General features: G+C 35.8%; 1 protein-coding gene across 7 annotated transcripts in view; it reads left to right on the top strand.

Moving 5' to 3' along the window:
* The first annotated feature begins 253 nt into the window (after positions 1 to 253).
* Positions 254 to 19,698, top strand: part of smg (sterile alpha motif domain containing protein 4 smaug) — a 392,969-nt gene continuing 373,524 nt past the window's right edge. For 5 of the 7 annotated variants that reach the window (XM_090400245.1, XM_090400238.1, XM_090400240.1 and 2 more), the window contains exon 1: positions 255 to 690. The gene's annotated coding sequence lies outside the window, so the exon portion shown is untranslated. Of the gene's footprint in view, positions 691 to 19,698 lie in introns of all 7 variants that reach the window. The other 2 variants (XM_090400252.1, XM_090400247.1) reach the window with 2 other exon arrangements.

Here is a 19,698-nt window from a genome sequence, read left to right as displayed (position 1 = left end):
CGTCATTTATGATGCGTGACCTAAGACAATCAATTGAAAATGCAGGCGAATTTTATAACTTCGATTTCAATTACATTTAGAGATAGAGAGAGATGTTTGCCAATCGTAATTACTGTTAATCAGAATTTTTGTTAGTAAAATAATGCTCGACTTTGTGATGTTACTTATTTTCTTAGGGGAAAAGTCACTTTCCAAATAATGTTTTATTTCGACAAATAGTCTAAAGTTCGCTTTAAATAATCAGATAACATGAGTTTTCATATTTCCATTTACAAAGGCAATTTCCTTAAAGAATTTAACTGCCCGTTTACTGAATAATTTCAGTTGTTAATTTAGAAAATTAAGATGTTTCTCCACACCAGTTAACAACATCAAATTATAACGTATTAAGGATTAAATATAAAACTCCATGGAGAGTGCTATATGTGTCCCTTTCTTTTGTCGTCCGCTACATACATAAGAAAGAAAGTACTTATGTTCTAACAGTAATCAGCAAGTTCCGGGTTCCCGCCATCCGGTGACGTCATAGTGCAACATGATGAGAGCAGCATGTGAGGCTGTAAGGCAGCGTGACATTGTGTTTCACCAGAGAAGTACTCATGAGGTGGATTATCCAAAAATTTCTTCCTGATCGGTCAAAGGCTGTACTGGTATGACCTTCAAGACAGCAATGGGTACCCAACAGTCAGAGTAAGTTTAGAGAACATCTCCTTTTGTTCTGCTGATGTTTGGTAATCATTTCACCTTGTTTAGCTGCGGGCTATCTACTGTATTTTCGGTGCTGAGCGACCTCGTCTGACCAGGCTCCGACTTAGTGTCGTAATATGCGAAAAAGGCTTAACTAGGCCAGATCCGAAATTATGTGCGTAGCATGTAAATATAATTTTATCAGAAATGAGTTATTATATAACGACGTGGCTTGATTATTTTACAGGAAAGTATACTCTATAATAGTGCTCGATGGCCGACATTTAAGCTAATGAAAACTGGCCAGTAGTGTCAACTCTATACAACGTTAATCATGCATGGTCGTAAAATTGAGTACAGATGGTTTGTTTACATTTTTGCTATGGCTCCCTCGTATCACTTGGTCAGTCTACTTTTAGGATGCTTACTCTTATGATGGAATTATTTGCTTGGATGTATGATACAAAAGTAATAAAATATATGTTGCTTGTGTAATTGTACTGCAATTTATTATAGATTGAAGTGGTGATAGTGACAAATTACAGTAAACTCAACGGAAGAGCTGCACATTCATTCATTCATTCATTGCGTGAAAGGGAATTTAGTCATTTCTAACGAGCGTGTAAACACTGTTACGCTGTGGTTATTAACATTTTATATTCTAAAAAATTAACTATTTTAAATTTAGGATGTGACAAAATTATCGTGATACGTAGTGATTAATACTGCCGAGTGACTGATGCAAACCTGATATGACGAGCAGAATCAATAAAAAAAAAGTTACTTATCTTTCCTCAGTGGAATAATGTTTTATTGTTCAAGTGCTAACATGTAGAAGTGAAAAGTACTCGGAGCTTTCTACTGTCATATCGTTACACTTTTCGTTTGTATGTATATATTCATTATCTACACACACACATACTTATACAGGTCGTTCTAAAAAAAAAAAAAAAAGTTGCCATAAAATAAAAGTTTCTAAAATTGACCAAAAATGGGATATTATTATTATTCCGTGACACCATTAAGAACTCATCGCGGGAGTTCCACACCAACCATACCGTCTGCACTACTTAATGATCAAGTAGGTACAGTATATAGGAAATCTTTAAATATAGGTGTACACCTACATCCAAAACAGAAAATATATTTACCTGGAATTGTAAATTGAATAAGGATAATCAGTGAAATAAAAAAGATTCAATGCGGTCTTTTCTTTTTTTTTTTTATTCTATAATAAATTCGGTTTGTTTTCTAGTAGTCCATAGGTATTTCGTATTTGATAAAGCTAGCAGCCTATATTTCCATATTATTAGGATATAGATTTTTTAATTTTTTTTTTTTGAATGCAGTTATTCTCACCAATAAAAATGTGTTTAAAAAAAGGAGTAAGATTAAGGTTGCTATCTAATATTGCGACTAATTAGTTTCACTATTTAAAAAAAAATGCTTTGTAGCATATTAGGTCTCTCAAAAACGACGAATATGTAAAAAATATATGTGATATTGCATCAAATTTCTCACTTGTCTATCATTTACAAATGTAATTAATCTACATCAGAGTGACACTAGTGTTACTTTATCATTGCTCTGCACTCTCAGAATATTATATGCCTAATTCTTTGGGAATGGGAGAATGTGAGAAAGAAAAGGGACATGCCTTCCCAGTGATAAATGTATAACCACAGCCTGTTGCTAATTACAGAATGACTGGAGGTAAAAAGAGACCTCATTTTGCCAGAGGTTTAAATTGGTGTTTCTATATTCAGAAGTAAAGAATCTTAAATGGGTTAAAGGAACTTTTCAGTAGAAATATATTGAAGTTATAAACATGTTAATTAGAATATATAATTTACATTTATTAAATGTTTGTTTAAATATAATGGTTCTTTACAGCAATGTATTTTGGGTGAAGAGAAGGGTGATTAATAAGATACTGAAGTAGTTTGCTTTTCCCCTTCTGTTATTACTATAGCTAGTTGGTAATAGTGTGTAGTAGCACTTCATACTTGCTTCTGAAGTTTAGTTGTTTGAAGGACTGAACACAATACGTGATATTTAGATTGATATAAATAAGATAATAGTATTTTTCTTATTTTTGCTATCAGCATAATCACTATCAGTACATCAGCTGTGACGCAATCCCTGCTAGAAAAGATTTTTTATCCTTATATTTTTAAAGATTATTAAAGTTTTTTTAATATTTAAAAAAAATTAAGTTCCTTGACATTTCAAAAAAAAGAAAAATCTCATAGAGCTTCATATTTAGAAATTAATATTTAAGCAAATAATATATGCATTTTTCTCTACCATTATGATAAAGCAAACAGAAATTTGCACATACAATGAAATGAAATTTGCACATACAATGAAATAAAACTAGAAGTTGACACAAAACTGAAATGTCATGTTTTTGAACCATTCCCATGTTTGAGAAAATGTCTGTCTAACTGTACATTTTAGTTTAGGGTACAGTCTGTTTCTTCTAATAGATGTTTTATTTCTGATCTAATTGTTTTTTGGGTTTTTTTTTCATACTTAAAAATAAGGAAGTATATTCTAATTCACTTAAATTCTGAATTCATTATAAAATAATGAATTCAGAATTTAAGTGATTTTTAGGAAATCTGTAGATTAGGTTTTTCAAATACAGGGTGTCTGTAAAGAAAACTCACTACTGCTTTCTTAATTGTTATTACTCTTAACTAAATAATTTATTAATTTTTTAAAAGAAATTCAGGCTTGTTTATTATCATACACTAATTCAAAATTAAGTAAATGCTTATATAAAGTTCAAATTCAATATAGATGCCAGCATTGATTACACAAATTAATTATTCTAACTAACCCCATCAAGCACCAAAGTAGCGGCAATTTAGTCTAGACCACATTGTTCCAGCTACCGGATGTGTGTGTCTTGCTTTGCATAATAACAGTTTTGACAATTATTATTATCCCAAGGCCCTATGGAATCACAAACTCATCTAGGAGGTCGTGTTTGTCATACACACAGCTCATCATTCCATGCCTTAAACAAATTCAAATTCTCTGCAGACACCACACTCTCAGGCAATACATTCCAATTATTCACAACTCTCCATTCAAAAAACCTGCTTCTCACACCCTCCTTCTGGGATGACCTCATGTCGAAAGAACTCCCTAGGATTTTTTTTTTTGGCTTCATTAACTAACTGCTGCTCATACTGAACTATTGCTACCCTTATGAACCAAGTCACCCTCCTTGCCTGCTCTTTGTATTCCTCATGGAATTGATTATTACCACTCTTCTTATGTTGCCTCCATAATGCCTTTTTTTTCTCTGTATTGCTTACTTAATCTCTTCATTCATCCATTTCACACTTACCTTATTTAGCCATCTGATCTCTGGTGTACATTCAGATATTGCTACTTCTACTAGATAGTTCTTGAATATCTCCCAAGTAGCATTGATCTCCTTTCCACCCAACTCCTCATTCCATGCTAAAGCAGCAAGCTGTCTCCTGAGCTTCTTATAATCACCAGCCTTGTAGTTCCACATATACCCTTTCCTCAAGGAAATCCTCACATGGTTGGCAATCATCCAGGTAATCACTTCATGATCACTCTCACCAACTGGAAGGAGATTTGAACCTCATTTATAATAACATCCTCTGATGAGATGATTAAATTCAAGACCCTCAGTCCTCATGTGCCCTCTGTTACATACTGCCTTAGGTAGTTGCCCCTCAAAAACTCAAGAAACTAATTTTCTTTACTTCCGGTTGCTATCTCGTCATCATAATCTGTATTGCCATAATTAAAATCACCCTTTTCCCATTTGCTTAGCTAATTTGCTTATACATTTTCTGGTCACTACCCACCACATTACCAGGTCTATAGCAACATCTGACTAAGTATTTAATTCTATTCACCACTATCTCACACCATACTGCCTCTCACTGCCACTATTTTCCCCCTTGCATCTCTACTTTGATGGACATAACTCTTTTTCTATTATCAGTAGCACTCCACATCCCTTTTTACCCTTTCTATCTTCACAAAATGCATCATATCCTTCCATCTCTATTCCTGTCAGAATATCATCCTCATCCAACCACTTCTCACTTATTCCAATGATTTTTGGGTGAACAAACTCAATTCAATGCAACTATTTTATTTCCCTTGTTTCTGATACTTCTAGCATTCTTATACAAACACAGCTCATTCCTGTATCTATAACAAGTTTCATTCATATCACTTATTATTAAATGTGACTTCTCCATACTTTCCTCAAACCATTTTTTCAAATTTGAAGAAATTGAAAAATGTTCTTCAAATCAAACTGTTTTCCCTACATCCCAGGTCATTCCCTTCCCTTGTTTTGTCTACTCACATTTTCACACCCTCTTGGAGCATCAACCTTTCTCATGCTGTGTGCTCTGTCTCCCTATTTCCGTTTGCTTTGGGCACTTGCACACATTCTGTCATTCTCTGCACTCATTCTACCCACTTCTTCATTCATAAACACCAATTCACTCTCTCTCCTTCTTTACTTTCTGCTCTTTCACATTGCTTCTTACTTGCTCAGATTCATTCTCTGCACTCGTTGTTTTCCCTTTCAGCAGAAGTCTCTTCAAATGACTCATACCAAAACCATTCAGTGCAGTCCATCACTCTTATACAGTTCAATTCTTCAAACTCATTGTACACATTAACAAACTGCACTCCTTTCTACTATTCTTCTTTCACTACACGTTATTTCTGCTTCCTATGCAGGGTTCGCATGTTACTTAGATGTGACTTTTTGTTAGTACCACTCCCAACCGACCTGTCGCCTAGTCTGCCACTGGGGGGATATTTTTGGCTGTAGAAGCGTATGTTCACGGGGCCAGTTTGCCTGCTTGCGGGATGAAAAATGTCAGATAAACTGGCGGAAAATAACCCTACTGCCTGCACCGAAGACCAGCTAACTTGGCTATGCCTGAGGAAGTTCCTTACGTCTTCGACGGGAATCGAACCTGGGACACTCCTTCCCCAGGCATATGGTTGCAAAGGGCAAAGCCACTAGGCTAACCGCTCGGACTCCTTTCTGCTGACATATCATTCATAATTCTTGCCCTCTGTCTCATCTCATCACTGTCATACCCGGTCAATACACTGACTACCTTTCCTATTACACTAAAAATAAATAAATAAATAAATAAATCAGCTAATGCCTTTATATACCCTATCTAGCTTTTTGGAGCCTGAGTGGATAGTTCAATCTCCACCGGTAGCCAATCGGATATAGCTGGCCCATGTCTATCACTAATTATAGCAGCCACCGATGAAGAGGCTGGCAAACAAGTGCTGCACATCTCTTGGTACCTAACCCTAACAAGATATGTTACTGTCTGAAATGATATGGGTAGTGTGATCAATTTTTTTGAGTTTCCGGGAGGAAAAACCCACTTGCCTGTGTCAGAGATTGACTAACTCAGGAACCAGTCAAAGAAAGGTTTAGAAAAAGTTCTTCCAGTTGGTGACTGGACTTGAACTTAAGTCTAACTTCAAGCGACCAAGCACAGAGGATGCAAGCGTCACTTCCACTGAGCTACACATTATCTTTTATCTTTCTCAACAAGCTCCTGATATCCAATCTTACATTCTCCTTGTTCCCAGTCAAGTAATTTTTCCTTGCTAACTCCTTTGCTCACTTACTCCTCATATCCAATGGCTTAATCACTCTATTCATTTTATCTCCTAGTAAACAACTTGTGCATATTCTCGTTTACCACACCTAATAATCAAATCGCTACATAAACACCGCTCGCGGGTCTTTTGTTACCTTTTTTTCATATCAAGTCTTCTTCTTCTTCTTCTTCACTCTTCCATAGATATCTTCAATTCTCTTTATTTCACTCTGCATCCACCTCATCTTTCACCAACTGAGCTTTCAAATCTTGCATCCTTTGTTGCTATCATTCACTCTTGCTATTTATTGCCAGTCACACACACACTTGTTCTCCATTAACCCCACTCGCCACTTTACTGTTAATTGCACTCTGTTTTTTCAGTGTCATTATTGCCCACTTTATCGTGGATTGTTTTTATGCAACATTTTTAGAATGGTCCTCTTTCCATAAGAAAATGCTTTCAGAAAGTTCATTTTTCAGAATCTTTAGGAATGAGTTGAACATAAAATTTTCATGTCTGATTATACTAGGAACCACGTAATATGAATATCATAGTTATCCATTGTACTGAGTTACATTTTGTTACAAAAGACTCGGTTTAATAATTTTTGAGTAACATATAACATTTAATTGAATCCTTGTCACAGAAGTTTTAAGTGATCCACATGTATTTTTCTGATTATGAAAATGAAAACAATTTTTCTGTCACCCAAAGTTTTTTGAGTGCCATACAGATTAACAAAACATGCAGTTTTTTACCCTAATCACTGACTTATTGGAAAGTTTATGGTTTGCTGCTTTCTCCTGTTTTGCAAGGTTCAGCACATTTGTAGGATATTTCTAAATATCCCACAAAATATGCATGTTGGAATTCATTTTGTCTCCGATACTCACTTGATTAACATGTTAATATATTAATCATGGTTTATCTTAATGCCAACAACTTGTAAATATTTAATCTTTTTTTGTGAGTGCATGTATGTTGTTTCATGCCAGAATATCACAATAATGTATTCACCATCAAAATAAGTTTTTGTGTATATAGCAAGTTAACTTTTACATCTCAAAGATAAAATTTCACCTGTGATATCAAAAGAGTGTTCAAATGTATTTTAGTTTGGTAAAGGAGAGTTTAGAACAAGATGTAGACACTTCATATATCTGTATTACATGTTTAAGACATCTGACAGTCCAGTTCAAAATAGGTTTCATCAAATACTCTTTGCTATGTGTGTGAGATGAGAGAGAGAGAGAGAAACAATACAGGACAGGTGTTAATCTGGAGTGCAATTTTTGGGTAATTCATTTTGGTGAAATACTATTAGAAGTAGAGGAGTTTTTGGTATATACATTATTTATGATTCTTCTAATGTCTTTATAATTTCACTTCATGCCAACAGGTGGCATGTAGTGCAGTGTTTCTGGTATGGCAGGAGATGATTTGCCTTGGTTGTTTTGGCAGGAGTTTGATCCAAAAGGTTAAATTTGCTGCAGTGGCATCTGGGTGAGAAAGAAGTGGAAGTACAGATGAGCAGAAGTTATGTCCTGTAGCTTTTCCAAAGTTGAGTTTTTTGAAATTAGTGCTTTCAGAGTTAGATTCTTGGACTGCTTTAAATATGTTATTAAACTATGTCTTGCTGTAAAATGGGGAATGAAAGCCTTCATTTCATCAAGAATAGCTTTCATAACTCATGCAGGTGTTTAGAAAAGTGGATACTGCAGTTTGACCATGAAAAGGAAACGATAGAAGTCCCACTTGGTGCGTGCTGTTATAGTGCCAAAAGACAATGTTTCAAATGGCTGAATGAAGTGCATTCTGTGGAAGAAAACTTGCAAGAATATAGTCTGAGTTACAAAGAGGAAGAGGATAGGTAACCTCAGTAGTATATTTGGAAGAAGCGAACAACTCTTATAAGTTGTTTGATTGTGTTCAAATCTTGAATACACATTTTTCTTTTCATAGGGATACTAATTTTTAATTCACTCAACACTAGGTGGTGGAGATGTCACCTTCAACAATATGACCTTCCTGTTTTTTGTGTGTGTTCTCTCTAAGTGAATTTATGCACCTTTTTTTTTTTTTATGCTGAAACACAGTTTCACTAAACTAGTCCATGTTCTGAACAGAAATCAAATCTCATCACTTGCCTGTATTATTAACCCACCCATTTTCTCCAAATTTTTCAAATAACATTTCTGTGTCTTAATTTTTTTTTTATTCTATGGTTTAAGTTTTCAACAATAACTTAGCTTTTCTTTGCCTCTCTAACAGCTCAAAAACCTCCTCCACTACTTTGGGACCACATATCACTGTCCAGTTTTCCACATCACTATTACTTGAAAAACTGACTTTTATTCAACAAATTTGACTTCATGATTTGTATTATACTGTAGCTATTCCTGGCTTCCTTCCTTTCTGATACTTCATGCCTTAAAAAGGTTATCATTTAGAAGGAGCTATTTTTGTTTTCTTAGTTTCAGTAATACCTATTATGCTGGCATGGCATTTCTGTAATTCTTTTGTTAGTTTCTTTTTCTTTGATGCTTCTTACACTCATGCTTGTCTTCAGTTCTGTTGAGTGTCTATTCTAATAGGTGACTTTGCACTATTTATTCTGGTTCCCAGCTGGTAGTTGGTATGGTTTGATCAGCTAAGATTCCCAGCTCACACTCATTCATTCATCATCTAGGCAGATGCCTGTTAATTAACAAGGCTAATTTCATGGGTAGGTAAGGATTGGACAGTGGGTCAGTAGCTCCACATTCCTTATAGGCTATGTAGAGATCTCCTCCCAATTATGTGTCTTATATCCCTAATAGGAGGGATAGAAGAGAGAAGAGGAGAGACACAAATTAGGAGTCATTGAATGCCGAAGATCTTAAAGATAGTTAGGATAGGATCTAAGAGTGGATTGATAGATGTTGTTGCATTCTCTATGGAGGGTAGCATGAGTTTTAAGGATGGTTATGCTTTAGCAGTTTACTTATCACAATTAGTGTGACAGATTGCTAGACAAGAATAACAACTGGCATGCTACAGATGTGGTTTCAGTGCTGCTATTGTTTTTTTCTTTTTTTTAAAAAATAGAATATGTTAATGACATTTCAGGTGTTTTGATGGGAGATATTCGGTTTGCAGATGATGCAGAGTTGGGAAAAATTATCAGCTGTGCAAATTGTAAACTTTCAAGAGGACTGGATTGATTTGTTTTGAATTATATCAGAAGCAGCTATGGCTGTCAGGCTTAGTGTAATATGTCTGTTAATTGTTCCTGTTTTTCTGGCTGGTTTGTCTGTTTTGTGGGATGAAAAATCCTGTCACTTCTATATACACCCCCAAGAGGATTTGAATAGACTGATAGTATGAATAGATAGTAATACACTGAACTGGCAGACCACATTAAGTAAGTAAGTATAAAGTTTTGCAATTTGGAAATCAAGGATAAAATATTGTGTATTCCTTGGTAGAAATATATTGAAGATATTTCAAGTGATAAGTGATAGTGATAAGGAGTTGAAAATTAGGAGACCCTGAGAGCAACACAGTGGATTACTATATAGTGATGTACAGGGTGGAAAGATCATTGACAAGTAGAGATAAGTTACTTTGTTCACTAGATGAAGACTTGATCAGTATTTGTATGCTGTGTGAAGAAATTTGCTCCTGCTTAGTTTGATCCTGCTTCATTGCTTAGTTTACTAAGCAATGAAGATATTATGACAGGTCCAGAGAAGAAACTAAAAAAATATTGGGAATCTGGAATAAGGATAGATTTGAGGGAATGCTAGGATCTGGTAGACAGAAAAAGGAAGTGGTAATAGAAATATAAAGTTCATGAGTGATTTTTACCATACTAATATTGTAAAATTATTCCTCTATTATTTATAGAGGAATAATCTTCATATATCATGATCGAGTGGATTACTCTATGTTACCTATCCTCTTTGTATCCTGCCAAAATTCACCTCCAGTTATCCTTGTCACTTACTATTTTGTCTCTCTTTCTTCAGCTCTCCCATCAAGAGCTTTTTCTACCATTCTTCACCAAGGCCAGTCCACTTGCAATCTGCTTGCTTTTATTTCATCGACAGTACTTTTTTTTTGTTTTCGCTATTTATATAATTCATCGTTTTTAAGATGCATCATTTTTTATATTTTGTTGCCAAAACTTGATGGATTATTATACAACTTCCTTAGATGTATAAGGGAATTATGAACAAGTTGTGAGAAGTTAAAGCACAGTTTGATGGACATTGGGATCTGGGAACTTGCATGATGGTACTGCAATTCATGAAGGCCTGATAATATGTAATGAAGCTCAGCATATTTACTGACACAAAATCAATACAATGTTCTTGTAGCAAGGCTTAGATGTTTTCCACGTTCAAAATTAATACAGTGTTCATTTAGCAAAGTTTGGATGCTTGGCACATTCACTATATAAGTATTTTTAATACTTTTAACTCACATCACAATCTGAAAAGATCTTTTTGTTCAGTTTTTTGAATAGATTTCAAAAGGTTTTCCACATATCACACTTGCAATCCTAATATGGTCTCTAAGGACAAACTATCCTTCACTATTATATTTAGGAATGTATACATACTAGAAACTGAATTAGAAACCTTTATGCAGATGTGCATAAATGTCACTTACACAGCATATATGTAAAATACTTGGTCATGTGCATAACATGTTCTATGCAACGATTTAAAAATGCTGCTGGTTAGTAATCATCAATGGTGTTGATCACAGTGGGAAAAACAAAGGATCTTTTGGAGTTCAATAAACGGCTTACTGTAGGTACCTTTAGCTATACTTCTTTAGAGTTAAATAACTGATAATTTATCAGTATAATTTAAAAACAAGAAAACTGAACACATAAATGATTATCTATCAAGATATTCCTCACTTTGCTGTAGTGCTGCACACTGTATGTCCACCATAGCTGGAGAACTGCACAGATACTTTTTTTTTTACATATTAGTTCTGCTTGAGAGAATGCCAGAGACCTAGAATATATCAGTAGTGCATATGTGTTAGAGTAGGAATTTATTGACAAAGTTGTTCCAAAGAAAAGGATCTATGCAGATTTTGGTCAGCTTCTGCTCATGTTTTCATAGATTAGGAGGAAGTCAGAATTATGTCATTTTGGTTAGAGTACTTACAGAATTGTGCATGAGACAGAATCAGTTAGCCAAACTCACCCTCTCCTGGAGAGGATTGTTTAGTAATATTTTTGATGTTCTACCCAAGTCCAATTGCTCTCACTTCTGTTCTCTTAAAAATTATAGAGAAGGTCATCAACAACCAACTCTTGAACCACCTAGAGACATGTCAATTATTCATTGACCAGCAGTATGGAATCTACAGCTGATCTTCTTGCTTTCGCCACCCACCTATGGACTCATGCCATGGAGAAATTTGGAGAAACTCACGTAGCTGCCCTCGCATTTCAAAGGCATTTGATTAGGTTTGGAACAGCGGGTTACTCATCAAACTGTCATCCTATAGTCTGCCTTCATCACTCTGCAACTGGATTGCTAACTTTCTCACTGGTCGCTCACTACGTGTCATAGTGGATGGTTTACCTTCCTCAGATTTCTCCACCAGTGCAGGAGTACCCCAGGTTTCTTTTCTTTCACTCATTCTCTTCCTCTTGTATATAAATGACCTGCTCTCACAGGCTTCCAATCCTATCCATCGTTTTGCAGATGACAACACACTCCATTCCTCCTTTTCATTTGGCAAACCTTGTAGTGCTCACGTATTAGAATCCTCAAGATCTACCATGACCAGGGACCTGAACTCAGATCCCCTAGCTATATCCCAGTGGGTCAAGGACAATCTTGTGAACTTTACAGCCACCAAAACTCAGTTCTGTCTGATCTCTCACAAGAAAGAGCTTGCATCCTTCTCCCTTACCTTCAGTAATATCCAAACACAATCAGATTTCTCTCCTTGGACTGACCTGCACCTGTGATCTTTCCTAGCACAACCATATTTCAACTGTAGTTTCTATAGCCACCAATAATTTAGTACTTTTATGCACAACACACTGCTTCACACCTTCACAGCTGCTAATTTTACATAAAGCTCAAATCCACCCAGCCATGGAATATTGTTCTCATATTTGGGGTAGTGCACCAAAATCCTCTCTAAGATTGCTCGATTCTATCCAGAAGAAGTTAGTCCATCTAATTAATGTTCCCTCTCTCTCACACAAACCTACTTCAATCCTTCTCACATAGACATTCAGTTTCTTCCTTGTGCCTCTTTACAGATTCTTTCATGGACAGTCCTCTGCTGAATTGACTGCTGTTATTCCTCTACGCACCTCCAAAATCATTAAAACAAGAGCCACAAGAACAACAGCAGTACTGTGGCTCATTTGCATTGATGAAGTCAACAGCTCTTCAACCTCATTTTCATCCAATGTAGAAGTAGCACTGTGCACCATGTTACATAAGCTTGTTTGATGTATCTTAGCAAAGTGAGCACTCATTAACTGAACAATTTCATTTGCTTCTGACACCAGAGTACTGCATTCAACATTCTTTCACATTCATCAAAACGGCATAAGGATAAAATTCTTTTGGATTGCCTTTAGCTTGCATGGCCAATTTCTTTTCATACTCTGATTTAGCCTTCCACACAATACTCATTATTTTTCTGGCCTAAGTTTTATATATTTCATAACTCCTGTCCCTCTTATTCACACGATATTCTTTCCACATCATCTTCTTCTTGTGGATCTCTTGCTTAATAAGGTTGCACATCCATTTTACTCCCAACCTATTTATTCTTTGAACACTAGAGATACATTCAGATACTGCCTCATTTAAGCACTTTTCAAAGATTCCCATGTATCGCTGACATTTTCCCCCATTCAGTAACTAATACCATGGGACCAAAGATAGTATTCTCCTAAGAGAATACTATCTTTGATCACAATTTCCAGCTTTGTACTTCAGCATATAACCTGTTTTAATTGGAGCATCAATAAAATCAGATACTTATACTTCCCAAGAAAGCACAGCATGATGTCAAAAATTGGTGGTAAAATAGCCATATTCTTAGCAGAGACCCCTTTTGACACTATGAGCAAATCCAACACTCTTTGACCCCAGCTCCTTCTTTCACATGCTGCTTGAGAAAGTTGTCTCACAAGAATTCAATAAATTCCTCCTTTGTCTTATCATGAGATTTCTCATCTACCCAATCAATGTTTGGAAAATTAAAGTCACCCATAATGATCACTCGTATAGTACATAAGGCTTAATTGGCGATGCATTTTTATGTGGCTCATTGGCAATGCACTTTGGCTCATCTAAATTCATCTAAATTGGATAAGAATTTGTCTATAGGGACAGATAGAATATCAGCTCGTTTGCTAAAGGAATGTTCAGCTGAATTCATTAGGCATTTTACATGTTTGTATAACTTTAGTCGCAGCTCAAGAATGATACCACAGTAATGGAAGGAATGTATGATAGTTCTATTGTACAAGGGTGGTGCAAAAACTGTGTCTAACTACTGACTTATTAGTATCTCTGGTGTGGTAGTGAAGATTTTAGAGAAGTTATGGTAAGAACTTGCATACAGAAATGGGTAAACAAACATGCTATCTCTGCAAGGAGCAACATGGGTTTACTAAAGGAAGGTCATGTTTTAGCAGTTTGCTAATATTTTATAACAATGTTATGGCTGAGTTGGATAAAGGGAATGGATACACTATGATAATGTTGGATTTTTCCAAGGCATTTGATGGGATACCACACGAAAGACTGTTGCATAAACTGGAGAATATGGGATTGGAATATAAACTCTTGACTTGGATCAGGAGATGGTTGACAGACAGGTATCAAAAAGTGGCATACAGTGGGTGTGAAACTGTCAGATTTAAAGTGACCAGTGGTGTTCCCTCAGGGTTCAGTCCTTGGGCCATTATTATTCAATTTATATTGTACATTAATGACATCAGATGTGCAATTATTTGCCAATGATGCAAAGATAGACAGGGCAATCAGGGATGCTACTGATATTCAGCACTTACAAAATGATTTGAATAGGCTGGAAATTTGGGCAAAGGAAAATGACTGTCAGTTTAATGTTAGTAAGTAAAGTTATGCACTTTGGCATGATTAGCGTTCCAGCAGCATATTATATTAGCAGGGTTATGCTACAGGAAACTGAGGAGGCAAGGGATCTTAGTGTATTGGTGGATAGGAATTTGAAGTTCAAAGGTCACATAAGCAAAAGTTGAAAAAACAACTCGGAGGAGAATGTGATGTTGAAGCAAACCTTGACATGTAAGGATAACGAAGTCATTTTGCCTCTTTATAAGGCTTTGATAAGACCACACCTGGATTATTGTGTGCAGATTTGGTCTCCTGGGTTCCAAGGGGATAAAGAAGCTGTGGAAAGGGCACAAAGAAGAGTTACTAAGATTATAACCAGATTATGGAATTTAGATTATGAGGACAGATTGTATGTGGATTGCAGATTCTGGCTGACAGGAGAAAGAGGGGCAATATGATAGAGGCTTTTGAATGGGTGTTATAGGATATCATCTGATGATATTCTTCGTTATGTGGAAGGTGGGAAGAGAACAAGAAGCATCTATGGAAGTTAAATTTGTTCACAGTCAAGAAAGAGGTAAGAGCTTGGTTTTTCTCCCAGAGAGCAGTGAATGAGTGGAATAGTTTGCCTTTAGGGGTAGTGAGTGCATCTAGTGTGAATGAATTTAAGGGAAGGTATGACAACTGGTTTGGGTGATTTATAGCCTCCCTCAATGAGTCCTTGACTACTTGGAAGTCTCAGATAATAATAATATATACAATATATACATATACACAGTGTATTAGATTGTATAAGAACTGTTAAAACATGTAGATCATGTGTTTTCTACAGTCTAATTTACTTCTTGACAATATATGATTATATGCTGCTTGGAAAAAAGTCAACAGGCACCCCCATGAGCAAGGTGCATTGTGCCATGTAATGAGTCACATGTTTGTAGCCGGTGTACAGTGGAGAATATGATGCTCCCAAGTAGCTGCAAGAAGGGAACTGATAGAGTTTGAAAGAGACATTGTGATAAGAGGCTATGTTGTATGCTTGTATTTGGCAGATTGTTGAAAATTGGGCTGTGGTCAACAATCAGTGATATCACACTGGGATGGAAGCACAGGGAGTCCACTGCAAGTGCTGCTTGCAGTGGATAACTCACCACAATCACTGAATGTGAGCGTAGGTGTTACGAAGGAACCACTATTCATCGGCCGAACATGTTGAATGTGGAGTTCCAATCATCAACAGGAATACTAATCTGCACAAAAATTTACGTTCAGAACAGAGGCACTTTGGTTTCCATAGTAGGGCTGCAATACATGCAAGTCCCTTACCTGAACCAACATGCAACATCATCTTCAGTGGTGCAAAGAGTGTTTACAGTGGGATGTGGAAGCTTAGAAAGCTGTGTTATGGAGCAACAAATCACACTCTATGTTCTCTACTGAGTAGCTGGATGTGGGCATGGCAGATGCTGATGAATGTCTTTTACTAGAGTGCATAACCCCAGCTATGAAATTCACAGGTGGCAGTGTGATGGTATGGTCCTGTGTTTCCTGGTTTGACCTCAGACCTCTGTGGTGCCACAAATATTGAACTTAGAGTTGTATCTGAATATTCTGGACATTGCAATGCTTCCTACTTTGTGGTGCTTGTACAGACCTGACTCATTTTTTCTTTCAGCAAGACAATGTATTATGTTGAATATGTGGATTTTTTTGATCAAAAAAACTAATGTAATAAAAAATAACTAACACTGGGCTTATTAGAAACACAGCATCATTCATATGCTCCGTAATAGAGCCTCAAGGTCTAGTTCGAAAGAAGGAGATGTACAGAGAGAACTGTCACAAATAGCTAACACTCTTTCTCTGAATGGATACCCTTCTAACATTTTAAACAAATTGCTTCTTAAAGACAACCCCCAACAATGTGGAACAGAGTCCCAATATGTGTCCACAGCTGTCATTCCATATATTAATTCAGTTTCCACAAAATTGGCGAGAATGTTAAAAGCTCATAACATCAGAGTAGTTTTTAAACCAACTACCATGATCAGGCAAGTCTTAAGATCCCCCAAAGATGAGGTACCTTTCTTCAAATTTCCTAGAGTATATGAAATTCCATGCACGTGTGGCCTTTCTTACATTGGACAGATCTCTAGAAGTTTTGAAATAAGACAGAAGGAACACGTGGGGGATGTCAATCACAATAGAATCGTCACATCTGGTTTAGCTCATCATTTCTCAACATCAAATCACATTATAGATTGGAAAAACAGTTCTGTGCCTTACATCGAGAATGACTACAGACACAGAATGTTCAAAGAAGCAGCAGTGGTGCTACGCACAGGCAATAATTTAAATAGAAATCAAGGTGCTATTCTTAAAGCACACAACAGTTCAGTACCTCATTACAAACCTACTGGAAGAATGGTCCAAAATTCCCATTGATCGCTATCATACACTTGTGGAAAATATGCCCTGTAGGATTGCAGAGAAAGGCAGTCCTACATCTTATTAAGGTGGGTCGTATGGAAATATCTCCTCAATTCTCTCAGCTCAACAGAACTACAATATGCGAAAAACTACACAACACGTGGGCATGTACTGGATTCTGACTGAAGCATTCGAACGCATGCACGCCATCAAACACGAATTATCAAATGTAATGGCCTAACAGTTACTAAAGTGTATGTTTTCATGTAACTTGATGCATTTGTTTTCACACCAGTACAGCCTTGAAAATGCTAGACAGTGGCTAGTGAAACTTGTTGGCTCTTTGTATTTGTAATCATTAAATCTTATGGTCTTTTAACAATAAAAGTTCTCAGTTTTAACAGTTTAGACCAAAAATAAACAGTTTAAAAACTAACTAGTTTTGCCACTTAAGCTAGTGGCTTCATCTGGGTTGGGATGAACATACAAATATACAACAAGCGTTATATTTGTATAACACTTGCATATTTGTATGTTCATCCCAACCCAGTTGAAGCCACTAGCTTGAGTGATGAAACTAGTAGGTTTTATTAAATAATTATTATGACCTATAAATCCAGTGTTAGTTCTTTTTTATTACAATGTATCATGCCATAAGGATGCTGCTGTAACTGCATGGTTTGTGGATATGAACGTCACCACACTTGACTAGCCTCCACAGAGCTCTGATCTCATCATATCTGATCAGAGCTCTGTGGATGCCATATCATATTCAACTGATCATATTTGATCAGATGATCTGATCTGATCAAATATGATCAGATCAGATCATCTCTGATCTGATCATATTCAACATCTGTGGGATGATTTTGAGCATTGGGTGAGGTCAAGAGACATCCTCTTCACAACAGTCCAGTACCTCATTACAAACCTACTGGAAGAATGGTCCAAAATTCCCATTGATCGCTATCATACACTTGTAGAAAATATGCCCTGTAAGATTGCAGAGAAAGGCAGTCCTACATCTTATTAAGGTGGGTCGTATGGCTGATTGTTCCTCACCTGTGGTGTCTTGACTTCTTTCCAAGCAGTGTATACTTATATATATATATATATATATATATATATATATATATATATATATATATATATATATATATATATATATAACATTTTTATTATTTAAAATCTCAATGATAAAGTATTTCCAAACACATAACTAGACCATATGCAAAAGCACTTAATAATATTTGATAATTTGACTTTAAACTTTGTAATTTTAGGAATATAAAACAAAATCAACAAGGTTCAAAAAATTTTAGTATTAATATAACATGTTTATGATTGATATTGGGAATCATATTTAACTTACCAATGGAAAACAAATAGAAAACTAGTGGCTACAGACTGGGTTTACTGTACATTGCTGTTTTAGAAATACATAAAGAGATTATACTTAGAACATTAAAGGATGCATTTAAAAAAACTGTTATATAAATATCCATTAGTAATGGTTTTGCTATGCCTCTTAATGGATATCGTGACTTAATACAAAAGACTAGAAATATTTTTACATATGGCTATGAAAGTCTTACTTAATATTCATTGTATTTGCCTTAATCACTTTATACTGCATTCTATTTAACTACCCTTCACATTAAGAAACAACTTAGTATCTTTTCATGCAAATCATTTGTACAATTTCCCTGGCTAAGTCCTGTTTTCTGTTAGATAGCTGTATTTCATTGATGTCCTTAAACAAACTCCTTAACAAATCTCCACAGAGCCAGTGTTCATTGTGAGAGGTATTACTCAACAAGCAACATATCCACTAGCAACCCTGAAACTTCTTTACATTCCACTCCTTAATCTCTATAAAGATCAGTTCCTCATGCACAACATCTATCACATCTATTAGACTCTGTCTCTATCATATCCGTTCTTTTCTGCCTGTCTGCTGAAATCTGCAATTTACCTGCCCTGAAAATTCTCTAGTTTTTTCATCACAACAGAAACCAAGTAACCAAATTTGTGGACAGTAGTTTAATTCCTGTGTAATCTGATCAAGGCTTTTACAGTAGTAAAAACACCTTATTGTCCTCCTTATCATAGCAGCAGGGCACTGTAAGGCATGTACCAAGTTCAAAAGATATATGCAATGTGCCCTGTGAAGTTAAGATGCTGATCATCACCCTCGGATCCTAAATCTCATCCACCTCATTAAGTACAGTTCCTCCAATGTGGTATAACAGCCAAGTCATTTGTTCCACCTTCCCACTAGACTCTGAATTCCTTGAATCTCTTTTTATAACAAATATTACAGAGATAAAACACCTTTATTATCTCTGGACTCAATACAGCTTCTCCTCATCTACACAAAATCCACATTTGTGCATAGTAATTGAGGTGGCCATGAAGTTTAAATGAAGCAATATCTTCAAATTTGAGACCACAAGCAAATTGTAGACTGCCCTTTTCAGTGATTTTTTTTTCTGTGAATTTGGGGATGTGGACTGAAAATTTTACATCCTTTGCATATTCTTATGCATCAAGTGATACAAAAGGACAGTTATTTTCTTTGTGGTGCTCATCGGTGTTCTCTTTATCATCACATGAATGAATTTCTGTGCTATTTTTGTATTTCTGTAATATGATCCTTAAATTTCACTTCCCTCTTTCATCAATATGACTCAGCACACTGAAGTAATGTCACCTTCCTTTTTCACATGTAAAAATCCAGTATTTTGCATCAGGAGACATATTTGCCTTAAGGACTATGTAGCAACATTCGATAAATCCGTGTCATTTCTGTATTACAAACCGATATTACAATAGGCATACAAATGGC

Source organism: Typopeltis vanoorti, chromosome 11 (assembly GCF_054136105.1).
Source record: "Typopeltis vanoorti isolate ZY-2024b chromosome 11, IOZ_Tvanoo_1.0, whole genome shotgun sequence".
In the NCBI taxonomy this organism is placed as follows: domain Eukaryota; kingdom Metazoa; phylum Arthropoda; class Arachnida; order Uropygi; family Thelyphonidae; genus Typopeltis; species Typopeltis vanoorti.
The sequence above is the reverse complement of the archived record's forward strand: the minus strand, read 5'-3'. Positions and strand labels throughout refer to the sequence as shown.